Source organism: Glycine max, chromosome 1 (assembly GCF_000004515.6).
Source record: "Glycine max cultivar Williams 82 chromosome 1, Glycine_max_v4.0, whole genome shotgun sequence".
NCBI classification, from domain to species: domain Eukaryota; kingdom Viridiplantae; phylum Streptophyta; class Magnoliopsida; order Fabales; family Fabaceae; genus Glycine; species Glycine max.
The window spans coordinates 21365992-21383716 of NC_016088.4; the positions used below are offsets into that span (position 1 = coordinate 21365992).

The following is a 17725-nucleotide window of genomic DNA, read 5'->3' on the forward strand; positions in this document are numbered from 1 at the left end:
AATTCATGGGGCTCCCAATAAAAGTGTAGAATGGAGAATTGGCGAACAGCGCTACGCAATCAATTCACAGGGTTCCAGACTCGAAGGTGGAAGACAGATGAACAGCGCTAGGCAATGAATTCATGGGGCTCCGAATAAAAGTGGAGAATGGAGAATTGGCGAACAGCGCTAGGCGATCAATTCGCGGGGCTCCAGACTCGAAGGTGGAGGACACATGAAAAGCGCTAGGCAATAAATTCATGGGGCTCCGAATAAAAGTGGAGAATGGGGAATTGGCGAACAGTGCTAGGCAATCAATTCGTGGGGCTCCAGACTCGACGGTGGAGGACACATGAACAGCGCTAGGCAATGAATTCATGGGCCTCCGAATAAAAGTAGAGAATGGAGAATGGGCGAACATCGTAAGGCAATCAATTCGCGGGGCTCCAGACTCGATGGTGGAGGATGCATGAGCAGCGCTAGGCAATGAATTCATGGGGCTCCGAAGAAAAGTGGAGAATGGAGAATTGGCGAACAGCGCTAGGCAATCAATTCGCGGGGTTCCAGACTCAAAGGTGGAGGACAGATGAACAGTGCTAGGCAATGAATTCATGGGGCTCCGAATAAAAGTGGAGAATGGAGAATTGGCGAACAGCGCTAGGCGATGAATTCGCGGTGCTCCAGACTCGAAGGTGGAGGACACATGAACAACGCTAGGCAATGAATTCATGGGGCTCCGAATAAAAGTGGAGAATGGAGAATTGGCGAACAGCGCTAGGCAATCAATTCGCGGGGCTCCAGACTCGTTGGTGGCGTATGCATGAAAAGCGCTAGGCAATGAATTCATGGGGCTCGGAATAAAAGTGGAGAATGGAGAATTGGCGAATAGCTCTACGCAATCAATTCGCAGGGCTCCAGACTCGAAGGTGGAGGACACATGAACTGCGCTAGGCAATAAATTCATGGGGCTCCATATAAAAGTGGAGAATGGAGAATTGGCGAACAGCGCAAGGCAATCAATTCGCGGGGCTCCAGACTCGAAGGTGGAGGACACCTGAACAGCGCTAGGCAATGAATTCATGGGGCTCCGAATAAAAGTGGAGAATGGAGAATTGGCGAACAGCGCTAGGCAATCAATTCGCGGGGCTCCAGACTCGAAGTTGGAGGACATATGAACAGCAATAGGCAATAAATTCATGGGGCTCCGAATAAAAGTGGAGAATGGAGAATTGGCGAACAGCGCTAGGCAATCAATTTGCGGGGCTAGAGACTCGTTGGTGGAGGATGCATGAGCAGCGCTAGGCAATGAATTCATGGGGCTCCGAAGAAAAGTGGAGAATGGAGAATTGGCGAACAGCGCTAGGCAATCAATTCGCGGGGTTCCAGACTCAAAGGTGGAGGACAGATGAACAGTGCTAGGCAATGAATTCATGGGGCTCCGAATAAAAGTGGTGAATGGAGAATTGGCGAACTTCACTAGGCAATCAATTCGTGGGGCTCCAGACTCAAAGGTGGACGACACATGAACAGCGCTAGGAAATAATTTAATGGGGCTCCAAATAAAAGTGGAGAATGGAGAATTGGCGAAAAGCGCTAGGCAATCAATTCGCGGGGCTCCAGACTCGAAGTTGGAGGACATATGAACAGCAATAGGCAATAAATTCATGGGGCTCCGAATAAAAGTGGAGAATGGAGAATTGGCGAACAGCGCTAGGCGATCAATTCACGGGGCTCCAGACTCGAAGGTGGAGGACACATGAACAGCGCTAGGCAATAAATTCATGGGGCTCCGAATAAAAGTGGAGAATGGGGAATTGGCGAACAGTGCTAGGCAATCAATTCGTGGGGCTCCAGACTCGACGGTGGAGGACACATGAATAGCGCTAGGCAATAAATTCATGGGCCTCCGAATAAAAGTAGAGAATGGAGAATGGGTGAACATCGTAAGGCAATCAATTCGCGGGGCTCCAGACTCGATGGTGGAGGACACATGAATAGCGCTAGGCAATAAATTCATGGGGCTCCGAAGAAAAGTGGAGAATGGAGAATTGGCGAACAGCGCTAGGCAATCAATTCGCGGGGTTCCAGACTCAAAGGTGGAGGACAGATGAACAGTGCTAGGCAATGAATTCATGGGGCTCCGAATAAAAGTGGAGAATGGAGAATTGGCGAACAGCGCTAGGCGATGAATTCGCGGTGCTCCAGACTCGAAGGTGGAGGACACATGAACAACGCTAGGCAATGAATTCATGGGGCTCCGAATAAAAGTGGAGAATGGAGAATTGGCGAACTTCGCTAGGCAATCAATTCGTGGGGCTCCAGACTCAAAGGTGGACGACACATGAACAGCGCTAGGAAATAATTTAATGGGGCTCCAAATAAAAGTGGAGAATGGAGAATTGGCGAACAGCGCTAGGCAATCAATTCGCGGGGCTCCAGACTCGTTGGTGGCGTATGCATGAAAAGCGCTAGGCAATGAATTCATGGGGCTCCGAATAAAAGTGGAGAATGGAGAATTGGCGAATAGCTCTAGGCAATCAATTCGCAGGGCTCCAGACTCGAAGGTGGAAGACACATGAACTGCGCTAGGCAATAAATTCATGGGGCTCCGAATAAAAGTGGAGAATGGAGAATTGGCGAACAGCGCAAGGCAATCAATTCGCGGGGCTCCAGACTCGAAGGTGGAGGACACATGAACAGCGCTAGGCAATGAATTCATGGGGCTCCGAATAAAAGTGGAGAATGGAGAATTGGCGAACAGCGCTAGGCAATCAATTCGCGGGGCTCCAGACTCGAAGTTGGAGGACATATGAACAGCAATAGGCAATAAATTCATGGGGCTCCGAATAAAAGTGGAGAATGGAGAATTGGCGAACAGCGCTAGGCGATCAATTCACGGGGCTCCAGACTCGAAGGTGGAGGACACATGAACAGCGCTAGGCAATAAATTCATGGGGCTCCGAATAAAAGTGGACAATGGGGAATTGGCGAACAGTGCTAGGCAATCAATTCGTGGGGCTCCAGACTCGACGGTGGAGGACACATGAATAGCGCTAGGCAATAAATTCATGGGCCTCCGAATAAAAGTAGAGAATGGAGAATGGGTGAACATCGTAAGGCAATCAATTCGCGGGGCTCCAGACTCAAAGGTGGAGGACAGATGAACAGTGCTAGGCAATGAATTCATGGGGCTCCGAATAAAAGTGGAGAATGGAGAATTGGCGAACAGCGCTAGGCAATCAATTCGCGGGGTTCCAGACTCAAAGGTGGAGGACAGATGAACAGTGCTAGGCAATGAATTCATGGGGCTCCGAATAAAAGTGGAGAATGGAGAATTGGCGAACAGTGCTAGGCAATCAATTCGTGGGGCTCCAGACTCGACGGTGGAGGACACATGAATAGCGCTAGGCAATAAATTCATGGGCCTCCGAATAAAAGTGGAGAATGGGGAATTGGCGAACAGTGCTAGGCAATCAATTCGTGGGGCTCCAGACTCGACGGTGGAGGACACATGAATAGCGCAAGGCAATAAATTCATGGGGCTCCGAATAAAAGTGGAGAATGGAGAATTGGCGAACAGCGCTAGGCAATCAATTCGCGGGGTTCCAGACTCAAAGGTGGAGGACAGATGAACAGTGCTAGGCAATGAATTCATGGGGCTCTGAATAAAAGTGGAGAATGGAGAATTGGCGAACAGCGCTAGGCGATGAATTCGTGGTGCTCCAGACTCGAAGGTGGAGGACACATGAACAACGCTAGGCAATGAATTCATGGGGCTCCGAATAAAAGTGGAGAATGGAGAATTGGCGAACTTCGCTAGGCAATCAATTCGTGTGGCTCCAGACTCAAAGGTGGACGACACATGAACAGCGCTAGGAAATAATTTAATGGGGCTCCAAATAAAAGTGGAGAATGGAGAATTGGCGAACAGCGCTAGGCAATCAATTCGCGGGGTTCCAGACTCAAAGGTGGAGGACAGATGAATAGTGCTAGGCAATGAATTCATGGGGCTCCGAATAAAAGTGGAGAATGGAGAATTGGCGAACAGCGCTAGGCAATCAGTTCGTGGGGCTCCAGACTCGAAGATGGAGGACACATGAACAACGCTAGGCAATAAATTCATGGGGCTCCGAATAAAAGTGGGGAATGGAGAATTGGCGAATAGTGCTAGGCAATCAATTCGCGGGGCTCCAGACTCGTTGGTGGAGGATGCATGAACAGCGCTATGCAATAAATTCATAGGGCTCCGAATAAAAGTGGAGAATGGAGAATTGGCGAACAGCGCTAGGCAATCAATTCGCGGGGCTCCAGACTCGAAGATGGAGAACACCTGAACAACGCTAGACAATAAATTCATGGGGCTCCGAATAAAAGTGGAGAATTGAGCATTGGCGAACAGCGCGAGGCAATCAATTCGTCGGCCTCCAGACTCGAAGGTGGAGGACACATGAACAGCACTAGGCAATGAATTCATGGGGCTCAGAATAAAAGTAAAGAATCGAGAACTGGCGAACAGCGCTAGGCAATCAATTCGCGGGCCTTCATACTCGTTGGTGGAGGATGCATGAACACCGCTTGGCAATGAATTCATGGGGCTATGAATAAAAGTGGAGAATTGAGAATTGGCGAACAGCGCTAGGCAATCTAATCGTGGGGCTCCAGACTCGAAGGTGGAGGACACACGAACAGCTCTAGGCAATGAATTCATGGGGCTCCCAATAAAAGTGGAGAATGGAGAATTGGCGAACAGCGCTAGGCAATCAATTCGCGGGGCTCCAGACTTGAAGATGGAGGACACATGAACAACGCTAGACAATAAATTAATAGGGCTCCGAATAAAAGTTGAGAATGGAGAACTGGGGAACAGCGCTAGGCAATCAATTCGCAGGCCTCTAGACTCGTTGGTGGAGGATGCTTGAACAGCGCTAGGCAATGAATTCATGGGGCACCGAATAAAAGTGGAGAATTGAGAATTGGCGAACAGCGCGAGGCAATCAATTCGCCGGGCTCCAGACTCGAAGGTGGAGGACACATGAACAACACTAGGCAATAAATTCATGGGGCTCAGAATAAAAGTGGAGAATGGAGAACTGGCGAACATCGCTAGGCAATCAATTCGCGGGCCTCCATACTCGTTGGTGGAGGATGCATTACAGCGCTTGGCAATGAAATCATGGGGCTCAGAATAAAAGTGGAGAATGGAGAATTGGTGAACAGCGCTAGGCAATCAATTCGCGGGGCTCCAGACTCGAAGATGGAGGACACAAGAACAACGCTAGGCAATAAATTCATGGGGCTCCAAATAAAAGTGGGGAATGGAGAATTGGCGAATAGTGTTAGGCCATCAATTCGCGGGGCTCTAGACTCGTTGGTGGAGGATGCATGAACAGCGCTAGGCAATGAATTCATGGGGCTCCGAATAAAAATGGAGAATGGAGAATTGGCGAGTAGCGCTAGGCAATCAATTCGCGGGGCTCCAGACTCGAAGGTGGAGGACACATGAACAGCGCTAGGCAATAAATTCATGGGGCTCTGAATAAAAGTGGAGAATGGAGAATTGGCGAACAGCGCTAGGCAATCAATTCGCGGGGCTCCAGACTCGAAGATGGAGGACACCTGAGCAACGCTAGACAATAAATTCATGGGGCTCCGAATAAAAGTGGAGAATGGAGAACTGGGGAACAGCGCTAGGCAATCAATTCGCAGGCCTCCAGACTCGTTGGTGGAGGATGCATGAACAGCGCTAGGCAATGAATTCATGGGGCTCCGAATAAAAGTGGAGAATTGAGAATTGGCGAACAGCGCGAGGCAATCAATTCGCCGGGCTCCAGACTCGAAGGTGGAGGACACATGAACAGCACTAGGCAATAAATTCATGGGGCTCAGAATAAAAGTGGAGAATGGAGAACTGGCGAACATCGCTAGGCAATCAATTCGCGGGCCTCCATACTCGTTGGTGGAGGATGCATGAATAGCGCTTGGCAATGAATTCATGGGGCTATGAATAAAAGTGGAGAATGGAGAATTGGCGAACAGCGCTAGGCAATCAATTCGCGGGGCTCCAGACTCGAAGGTGGAGGACACATGAACAGCTCTAGGCAATGAATTCATAGGGCTCCGAATAAAAGTGGAGAATGGAGAATTGGCGAACAGCGCTAGGCAATCAAGTCGCGGGGCTCCAGACTCGAAGGTGGAGGACACATGAACAGCGCTAGGCAATAAATTCATGGGGCTCCAAATAAAAGTGGGGAATAGAGAATTGGCGAACAGCGCTAGGCAATCAATTCGCGGGTGATCGAGGCCGTACCCGAATCAAATAAACATGAAAATGCAGTAACTAGGAAGTTATCCTAGGTCGTTTCCCAACGAGCAGTGACAAGCCAAATGTTCATAATATACTTGCAATAACAGTAACGATGGGGGGGGGGGGGTTGGTTGTTTGGTAATTAAAGAGCAGAACAAATAAAAGGGAATACGAAACTACTAATATTAAAAACGGGTTGTTTCCTCATATTCAGAAGCCACTCTCTTATCCTGGGTTATGGAGAATTCGTCCCTAACAGTCAACCACTTAATCTAACCCTATTTCAATTTACTAAGCGAAAATCAACTTAGGGTTTTGAATACATGATTAGGCACCACATACACCAGTTAGCCCTTCGTCCATTAAGCATGAACGCAAGTTAGGCTCAGAGGCAATTAATCGAACACGAAGCGTGCACTGATTAATATTCACGAAATTGGGATAACTGGTGAAGGGAAAACTGCCAGGAAACCACATTACAAACGAAACCTCAAAGAGAGTTGGGTTTCGTCCTCAAAAGGAAACAACACCAGAAAATCTAGCCTTCCATGAATTCAAACAGAAAACGCAAATGAAACATGAATCAGAAACGTAAATGAACAAGAACGTAAATGAACAGAAACGTAAATGAAAGTAGAAGAAGAAGCAAGAATGAACTCGTAATTAGAAGCAGAAAACGGAAATTTGCATTAAGAACGAAAACTGTAACAAGGGAACAGAAAAACGTGAAAACCTAAAACCAAAGCTCTGAATAATGAAAATAGCGTAGCAGAATAGAATGCCCTCCACGAATCCCAAGGCAGCTATTTAAAAAGAGTCACTCAAAGTCATTGGGCCCTATTACAATACTCTGGCCCAAAACGAAATAAACACTGAACAACATAAAATAAAATTGCGAAATTTCCTAATTAGAAATTAACTAAGGTAAGCGCTGCTTTATTTGCCCTCTTCAAGTCCACAACCAAAATCCGGATTAAGCCCAATGTTTCATTAATTCCTGAAATTAGATTAAAAATATCAAATTAGCTAAATGAGCCCAAATAATAAAACTGCCTAATTAATTGACAATTAAGACCAATCAATAATTAAAATGGTGCAAAAAGGGTTTAGAAAATAGAAGAAAATGATGGCACATCAAAACCCCCCATACTTAGCCTTTTGCACTCCTGGGCAAAATGAAACAAAGAACAAAATCCAAGGATATGAAAGGGAGACAAAAAACATTCACATATTTCTCAATGAACATCAAGGAATGAAAGGAATGGGTAACATCTAACATAAGGAGATCCAAAAAGTCAAGACATTCATGAAAATCATCCAAGAAACCCAATCATGGCAAAATAGTTAATCAGCTCAAGAATGAAAAGTGATAAAGCCTCACAAGATATACACTCTATCTCTCAAGTGTCTAGGCTACTATTTACCCTCAAAGCACCCATGAAAGCAAACACCACATAAACTTGGCAAGATTCTAAAATTGACAATCAACCCATAAACACAAGCACATGAGGATCAAAAGGTCTTTTAAGGTTGTAATGGGGCCAAGGACAAGGTATGGAGAAATATGGAATAAGTGGCTAAATCCCAAAGGAATAGAGGAGCAAAGGGGAATAAGTGCATATTAAGAAAAAAAATAAGAAAATAAAAAAAAGAAGTAAAGATAAAAATTAAACATGAAGAGTAGAACCAAGAGTTTCATCATTCTTGTGCCATTTAAGATCTTATTCACTCAACTTTATTGCTTTTCTTTTTCTTTTTTCGAAATTTTTTTTTTTTTCGAATTTTTTTTTTTTTTTTACTCTTTAGCCTTTGAGAAACAACATTTCATTCAGCATGTCCAACATTTAACCAATATACAATGTACATCAAGTATGGCCCAAAATACATCATGAAGCATAGCCAACAAAACAAGTTGTCCAATGAAACAAAAACCCCCCACACTTATTCCCAAAACAATTCCAAAGCTCCAAAATTCCTTAAGGATATGGTAATATCATGGTTTTTCACTTAAGGCTTGTAGTGAGCTTCAAAACAAGGAAAGGGAAACAAGGCTCAAAAGGGCTATCAAAGGAATTAATTCAAGGTAAGTCCATTTGGCTAGAAGCTTATAAGAACAAAATTGCCTTAATCATTTCCAAATATGCATGTGAATTAGGACGCATCAACAAGAATCAAGCCAAGGCTATTGTGCAAGCAATCAATGGGGCAAAACACACCAAATGATTATAATGATGGATGGCTCAAATTCTCACAAAGGTAAAATCATCACTTTCAAATTGAGCTTTCAAAACTATCATGACATGTAGAGAAGAATCAAGGATTTCAAGTCACAAAATGTCAAGAACTTTTATTTTCAAAACAATTACCCATTTCTTGAACATATCCTATAATTCAAAGAAAAACATGCAAAGTCGTACGTGCACATGAAATTGACCCAAAATATTAAACTGAAAATCCGACGAAACTAACAACATTAACAAATTAACACAACTAACAAATTAACAAAACCAACAAAACTAGCAAAACCAAAGAACACTCCCCCCCATACTTAAACAACACATTGTCCTCAATGTAGCACAATTAAAAGATTAAAAACAATTAAATCATCAAAGAGAATCGGACAAGTGTAATAAAAGCAAAGAAGGAGATAGGAAAAGAAAAACTCCCTAAGTCATGGTGGAGGAAGAGTAGGGTGGAGTAAGGAAGTCTCTTCCACCACTACGTTCACTAAAGAAGGGTTCGTGAGGAATGGCTTAAGTCGATGTCCGTTGACCTTGAAGCTCTTGTTTGTGGAGTCGCTTTTGATCTCAACTGTACCATAAGGAAAAACATTAGTAACAGCAAAAGGACCAATCCACTTAGACCTCAACTTACCACTCATGAGTCCAAGCCTAGAATTATACAATAACACTTTTTGCCCAACCACGAAGTCTTTTTTAACTATCATGCTATCATGGAACTTCTAGGTCTTTTCTTTGTAGAACTTGGCATTCTCGTAGGCTTCTAGGCGGATTTCATCTAACTCACTCAGTTGCAACTTCCTTTCCTCGCCAGCTTGATCCATAGAGAAGTTGCAAGTCTTCACTACCCAGTATGCTTTGTGCTCAATTTCCACTGGAAGATGACATGCCTTTCCAAAGACAACCCGATAAGGAGACATTCCTATGGGTGCTTTGTAGGCAGTCCGATGTGCCCAGAGAGCATCATCAAGCCTGGTACTCCAATCTTTCCTACTTGGCTGCACAATCTTCTCTAGAATTCTCTTGATTTCCCTGTTAGAAATTTCTGCCTGTCCATTAGTCTGGGGGTGGTATGGTGTGGATACCCTGTGTACCACCCCGTACTTTTTAAGCAGGGCATGCATTGTCCTGTTGCAAAAATGGGTTCCTTGATCACTAACAATTGCTTTAGGTACTCCAAACCTGCAAAACAGATTAGACCTGACAAAGTCTGCGACAACTTTAGCATCATTAGTTCTAGTGGGCTTGGCTTCCACCCATTTTGAAACATAATCAACTGCAAGGAGAATATAAACATAACCAAAAGAGACAGGAAAAGGACCCATGAAATCTATACCCCAGACATCAAACACCTCACAGAATAGCATAGGTTGCTGAGGCATTTGTTGTCGCCATGTAAGTGTATTTCCTGCTCTCTGACACTGCTCACAAGTGCTGCAGATCTTCCACGCATCTTTAAAGATGGTGGGCCAATAAAAACCACAATCAAGCACTTTGCGAGCTGTCCTTTGAACACCCAGATGACCTCCCGGTGCGGAAGAATGACAGAACTGCAGGACTGAGTCAGTCTCATGATCTGGAATGCACCGTCTAATGACCTGATCACTGCACAATTTCCACAAGTAGGGGTCATCCCAAATAAAATGCTTAGCATCACTTTTAATCTTATCTTTTTGGGCCTTAGATGCTAAGGGAGGAAAAACAGAGGCAACTAAATAATTGACAATGTTAGCAAACCAGGGAGTAGAAAGAGAGTCAGAAATACTATACAATATATACAAATGATCATCCGGGAAATCATCCCGAATAGGTGAATCTGCATCAGAGACACGTTCGATCCGACTCAAATGATCAGCAACTAGATTTTGTGCTCCGCTCCTATCACGGATCTCCAAGTCAAACTCTTGGAGCCAGAGCATCCATCGGATCAACCTAGGCTTAGAATCAGCCTTCTTCAACAAGTACTTTAGAGCTGCATGGTCAGTATAAACAATAATGCAAGTACCAAGCAAATAAGATCGAAATTTTTCAAGAGCAAAAACTATGGCTAGAAGCTCTTTCTCAGTAGTAGTATAATTTGCTTGGGCAGCATCTAAAGTCCTAGAAGCATAATATATCACCCTGGGCAATTTATCAATTTTCTGAGCAAGGACAGCTCCCAATGCATAATTTGATGCATCACACATAAGCTCAAAAGGGGCTGTCCAATCGGGTGCCTGGATGATGGGGGTGGTAGTCAACGCTCTTTTGAGGCAATCAAAAGCCTCTTTGCATCTGTCATTAAAGTCAAACGCCACCTCCTTTTGCAACAAGTTGGACAGTGGAAGGGCTACTTTGCTAAAATCCCTTATAAAGCGCCTGTAGAATCCTGCATGACCAAGAAAAGATCGCACCTCTCGCACACAAGAGGGGTAAGGCAATTGTGAAATAACAGAAATTTTTGCAGGATCTACTTCAATACCCTTATTGGAAATAATGTGGCCTAAAACTATACCTTGCTCAACCATAAAATGACATTTTTCAAAATTTAGAACAAGGTTAGTTTCAATGCATCTATTCAAAACTTTTTCCAAACTATTCAAACAACCATCAAAAGAGGATCCATATACAGTGAAATCATCCATAAACACCTCTATGCAATTTTCTAAAAAATCACTGAAAATACTAATCATGCACCGCTGGAAGGTACCAGGGGCATTGCACAGGCCGAAAGGCATCCTCCTATAAGCAAAAGTGCTGAAGGGGCAGGTGAATGTGGTCTTTTCCTGATCCTCAGGAGCAATAGTAATTTGCATATAACCAGAAAAACCATCAAGGAAACAGTAGTGGGATTTACCTGCCAGGCGTTCAAGCATCTGGTCGATGAATGGCAGGGGAAAATGGTCCTTTTTGGTAACCTGGTTCAGCCTCCTATAGTGAATGCAGACTCTCCAACTGTTCTGCACCAGAGTAGGAATCAGCTCCTCCTTCTCATTTCTGATCACTGTGAGGCCAGTCTTTTTCGGGACTACCTGGACGGGACTCACCCATTGGCTGTCGGAGATAGGATAAATGATTCCAGCTTGCAAAAGCTTGGTTATCTCCTTCTTCACTACATCAAGAATCACCGGGTTGAGTCTTCTCTGTGGCTGTCTTACTGGTTTAGCTCCATCCTCTAAATTTATTCGATGCATACATGTGGATGGGCTAATACCAGGAATGTCTGCCAGGGTCCAGCCTATAGCCTTCTTATGCTTCTTGAGAACTGACAACAACTTCTCCTCTTGCTCATCAGCAAGGGAGGCAGATATAATCACTGGAAAACTCTTGCTATCATCCAAGTAAGCGTATTTTAAATTTGATGGCAGAGGCTTCAATTCTGGTGTGGTCGGCTGGACAGTGGTAGAAGGAGATGGTTTCTCAGCCTTTACCTCATAAAGAAAGTCAGAGGTATGTGTACTTCCTGAAACATGGTTAGTCCTATCTGACTCTATAAAACCAATCTCAAGAGGTAAAACACCACCACCAGGCATGCAATCAATATCACTCTCAGATTCACTCTCAACATCAAATTCAGACATATGATCAAGTACAATTTCAGACTCAATGCATGAAGAGTGAGAGGCATACAGATTAGAATAAAGATCAGTCATGTATTCATCAACAACATGGTCAATTATTTCAGCACGAAATACAGAAAGATCTTCAGATGGGTATTTCATAGCATCCAGAATATTAAAATGAACAGTTATATCACCAAACTCCATGGACAGTGTGCCTGCATAAACATCTATCTTAGTTCTAGCAATTTTCATAAAGGGTCTGCCTAGAATGATGGGAACTGATCCTTGAGAAAATCCATCTTCCATATTCAAGATATAAAAATCAACAGGGAAAATCAGTTCACCAACTCTAACTAAGACATCTTCTATGAAACCAACAGGATAGGCAACACTTCTATTAGCTAAATGAATTACCACATCAGTTGACTACAAGGGACCTAGAGATAGAGAATTAAAAATCGACAGAGGCATAACACTAACAGAGGCTCCTAAATCTAGTATGGCATTGTCAAACTTACTATTCCCTATAATACAAGGTATGCTGAATGTACCTGGATCTTTGCATTTTTCAGGAATTTGAGGAACAGATTTACCAATCAATGCGGAGACATTTCTGCCCATGCTAATTCGTTCACTTCCTTTAAGCTTCCGCTTATTAGTGCACAGCTCCTTCAAGAATTTGGCATATCTTGGAATTTGCTTTATTGCATCCAACAGAGGTATGTTTACCTCTACTTTTCTAAACGTTTCCAAGATCTCTTTCTCTGCCTCTTCCATTTTTTTGTTGGAAACTGCTCTTGGAGGGAATGGAAGAGGGGGAATGTGCTGCTTCTGCAAATCAGAATTACCTGTGGAAGAAGATTCATCTGCACAGAAATTGTTAGGTAGATTTTTGTCATCACCTTTTTCTGGAATAGAGTGAAGTTTGGCAGGTTCATTTGCAGATGAGGAAGGTGCTATGGGTTGAGGTCCTTGACACTGCTTTCCCGACCTCAATGAAATGGCACTGACATTTTTGGGATTTTGGACAGCTTGAGAAGGCAGCTTGTCAGAATTCTGGGACTGTTGTTGATTCAATTGGGTAGCTAATTGTCCCATCTGATTGGTTAAGCTCTGAATGGAGGCTCTGGTCTCTTGCTGAAACTGCATGTTCTGCATAGTCATTTGCCTCACAAGTTCTTCGAGGGAAGGTTGTGGAGGGGCCTCAACTGTTGGCTGTTTCTGGGGTTGTTGCTGTTGTTGGATTGGTGGAGGAATGTATGGTCTGCTTGGGCCAGCAGCATTTTGGAAGGAAGGAGCAGGTTGCTGTTGTTGTTGCTGAGGGCTGGACCATCTGAGGTTAGGGTGATTCCTCCATCCAGGGTTGTATCTGTTGCTGGAAAGGTCATAATTGCTCTGTTGTGGTTGATTTTGCTGCTGAGGTTGAGGAGGTCTATTGTAAATATTTGCAGCATAAGCTTCAGGCTGCTCAATTGCTCCAGGTTGCTGCATGGAAGGGCAAAGGTCTGTATGGTGGTCAGCAGAGGAGCACAAACCACAAACCCTTGCGACAGGTACAGATTTCTGATTCAAGGCCAGCTGGGTTACCAAGTTGACCAACGCATCCAGTTTTCCTTCAAGCTTCTTAGTTTCAGATGATGCAGATGGGTTTGTAGCTACCTCATGCACTCCTCTAATGACTATGGCATCATTTCTGGCGCTAAACTGCTGGGAGTTGGAGGCCATCTTCTCAATTAAATTTCTGGCTTCAGCAGGAGTCATGTCTCCAAGGGCTCCACCACTGGCAGCATCTATCATACTTCTCTCCATATTACTGAGTCCTTCATAAAAATATTGGAGAAGAAGCTGTTCTGAAATCTGATGGTGGGGGCAACTGGCACATAGTTTCTTAAATCTCTCCCAGTATTCATACAGGCTCTCTCCACTGAGTTGTCTAATACCTGAGATATCCTCCTGATGGTTGTGGTCCTGGAAGCAGGGAAAAATTTTTCTAAGAATACTCTCTTAAGGTCATCCCAGCTCGTGATGGACCTTGGAGCAAGGTAATACAGCCAGTCCTTTGCCACTCCCTCTAATGAATGAGGAAAAGCCTTCAGAAATATGTGATCCTCTTGGACATCTGGGGGTTTCATGGTGGAGCAGACAATGTGAAATTCTTTCAAATGTTTGTGCGGGTCTTCACCTGCAAGGCCATGAAACTTTGGAAGCAAATGAATCAGTCCAGTTTTAAGAACATATGGGACATCCTCATCAGGGTATTGGATGCACAAGCTTTCATAGGTGAAATCAGGTGCAGCCATTTCCCTTAGAGTCCTCTCACGAGGTGGAGGTTGTGTCATGTTCTCAGACTGTGCAAAATCAGAATGCTCAGAATCAGAATGCTCAAAATTATAATGCTCAAGATCAGGATGTTCAAAATGACCAATAACAGAATGCACAAATTCACCAGTTATGGAATGCTCAGAATGATCAAAAGGTATAAAATGATGCCTAACTAATCTATGAAATGTCCTATCTATCTCAGGATCAAAGGGTTGTAAGTCAGATGGATTGCCTCTAGTCATACACTACATTCAGCATGCACACAACTAGTTGCCTTGTCATGTAAATAAAGGTGTAGGTTTGAGCTACAGCTACCCTCAAATGATATCCAAATGACTTGAAATTTTGTGAGCAACCTTATAAAATGATGAGAAGATAGCACAAAAAATTTCAGACAAAAATTCAAAGTCTAACTATGAAAGCTAAAATTGGTAGGTTAAGGAAAATAAGTGAATAAAACTTGAAAAATAAAAAAATTTTGACAGAATCGCTATTTTTTGGACGATGGAGAACTCAGCCTGCCTATGGCGGCTGCCACGGCGTAGGAAATTTTTTTCTACCCCAAATGCATATATAATAATTGCGATTCTGATAACCGGAGCAAAAGTTATGGCCGTTTGAAGTTTTGACAAACACAAAATTTGCTAGTTTTTTGGAACTTTCAAATCTGACCAAACTAAAGGCTCTAGCTATTTTTCCCACAAAATATGGATTAAAAGAAGTTACCACAAAAAAAATTCAGCCAAAAATAACAACCCTAGCTACTAAAACAAAAAATCCCAAATAATTCAGCATGGGTGGTCACTAAAATCCGTCTCTAATTGATTTCTACTACTACTCTGTTTTCAAGCACAATCTTCACAGCAAAACACCCAAGACTGAAACAGGGGAAACACTTAATGGTAAAACTGAAACAGAACACACATTAAACAAAATACCAGGACACTAAACAACACTAACACACATACTAACACAATACTAACAATTAAACATAAAACACGAAAGGATTAAACAAACACTAGCTAGCTATTATGAACCTTTGGACACTGCTCCTCGGCAACGGCGCCAAATTTGATCGAGGCCGTATCCGAATCAAATAAACATGAAAATGCAGTAACTAGGAAGTGATCCTAGGTCGTTTCCCAACGAGCAGTGACAAGCCAAATGTTCATAATATACTTGCAGTAACAGTAACGATGGGGGGGGGGGGGGTTTGGTTGTTTGGTAATTAAAGAGCAGAACAAATAAAATGGAATACGAAACTACTAATATTAAAAACGGGTTGTTTCCTCTGATTCAGAAGCCACTCTCTTATCTTGGGTTATGGAGAATTCGTCCCTAACAGTCAACCACTTAATCCAACCCTATTTCAATTTACTAAGCGAAAATCAACTTAGGGTTTTCAATACGTGATTAGGCACCACATACACCAGTTAGCCCTTCGTCCATTAAGCGTGAACGCAAGTTAGGCTTAGAGGCAATTAATCGAACACGAAGCGTGCACTGATTAATATTCACGAAATTGGGATAACTGGTGAAGGGAAAACTGCCAGGAAACCACATTACAAACGAAACCTCAAAGAGAGTTGGGCTTCGTCCTTAAAAGGAAACAACACCAGAAAATCTAGCCTTCCATGGATTCAAACAGAAAACGCAAATGAAACATGAAGCAGAAACATAAATGAACAAGAACGTAAATGAACAGAAACGTGAATGAACAGAAACGTAAATGAACAGAAACGTAAATGAAAGTAGAAGAAGAAGCAAGAATGAACTCGTAATTAGAAGCAGAAAACGGAAATTTGCATTAAGAACGAAAACTGTAACAAGGGAATAGAAAAACGTGAAAACCTAAAACCAAAGCTCTGAATAATGAAAATAGCATAGCAGAATAGAATGCCCTGCACGAATCCCAAGGCAGCTATTTAAAAAGAGTCACTCAAAGTCACTGGGTCCTATTACAATACTCTGGCCCAAAACGAAATAAACACTGAACAACATAAAATAAAATTGTGAAATTTCCTAATTAGAAATTAACTAAGGTAAGCGCTGCTTTATTTGCCCTCTTCAAGTCCACAACCAAAATCCGGACTAAGCCCAATGTTTCATTAATTCCTGAAATTAGATTAAAAACATCAAATTAGCTAAATGAGCCCAAATAATAAAACTGCCTAATTAATTGACAGTTAAGACCAATCAATAATTAAAATGGTGCAAAAAGGGTTTAGAAAATAGAAGAAAATGATGGCACATCAGACCTGATGTAATAATTACCTCACTAACTTTTACATTATTCAACACCAATGTAATTTGATCTACTACTATTTTTCCAACCCATTTATCTATGTATGTCTGTGGTTATTATTACTAAGAAACAGAAAACACATTTTAGACTGTCTTTGGAACTAGAAAGAAAGTGACTGTTGCAAGGAAATAAGATCTCAAAAGTGCAGTGTGTAGAGCCCCATTTAAAGTACTTGACAACAAGTGAAGGAGAATCTTTATTTTCACTGTTTAGTCTTGAAAACATGTTGATGGCATGTTACTTGGCTCCAGCTCTCGCAACCAAGTAGGGGAGGCACCTGCTTCCCCAAACTACTCTGACAGCCTTTCTCCTGCAATCAACAATTATCTATATGAGGCCTCAAGGCAGAAAGGTCTGTTTTGATCACTCAAGCATGAGCACTACCACAGAAATCAATGCTCAGGTAATCACATACATTTTTATTTTTACTAAACAGAAAAATTAATAGTTGTCTATATATTTCCTGACCAAAGAGAAAGAATTCTAAAACAAGTGATTGGGAAATTAACTTATGAAATAGTTTGAATTGTTTCAGTTTTAATTGTAATAGGAAGAATATTATTAATGGTTTTTTTTTCATTCACTGATAATTTTTAATACAATTTTTTTAAAATTTTCAATATGTTTTTTTATTATAAGTTCGTATTTTTTTAATTTTAATCTTTGTGAGTTTTTATTCATTTTTAGCTTTTTTAAATTTTTATTCCTGTAAGCTTTTTTTATTTATTTTTAGTCTTATAAGTTTGTGCTTTTTTAATTGTAATTCTTCTTCTAAGTTTGTGTTTTTTTAATTATGGTTTCTACAAGCTTAAAGTTAAAAGGACTAAAAGAGAAAAAATTAAAATATTAAAGGAACTAAAATTGAAAAACTGCAAGTTTACAATGACTAAAAATGAAAAAAAAAACTTATAGAACAAAAAAAACACAAACTTAAGTGAACTAAAATTGAACAAAAAGTTTTCAAAAATCAAAATTAAAAAAAATGCAAACTTACATACGAAAAAAATAATTAAGCCATTTTTTAATATGCTGT

At 42.2% G+C, this 17725-nt stretch overlaps 1 non-coding gene across 1 annotated transcript; it reads left to right on the forward strand.

Annotated features, from left to right (window-relative positions):
* The first annotated feature begins 13920 nt into the window (after positions 1-13920).
* LOC112997873 (small nucleolar RNA R71) lies at positions 13921-14026 on the forward strand. The gene has a single exon (XR_003262933.1). It is a non-coding gene; the product is annotated as a small nucleolar RNA R71 (small nucleolar RNA).
* Positions 14027-17725: the final 3699 nt, after the last annotated feature.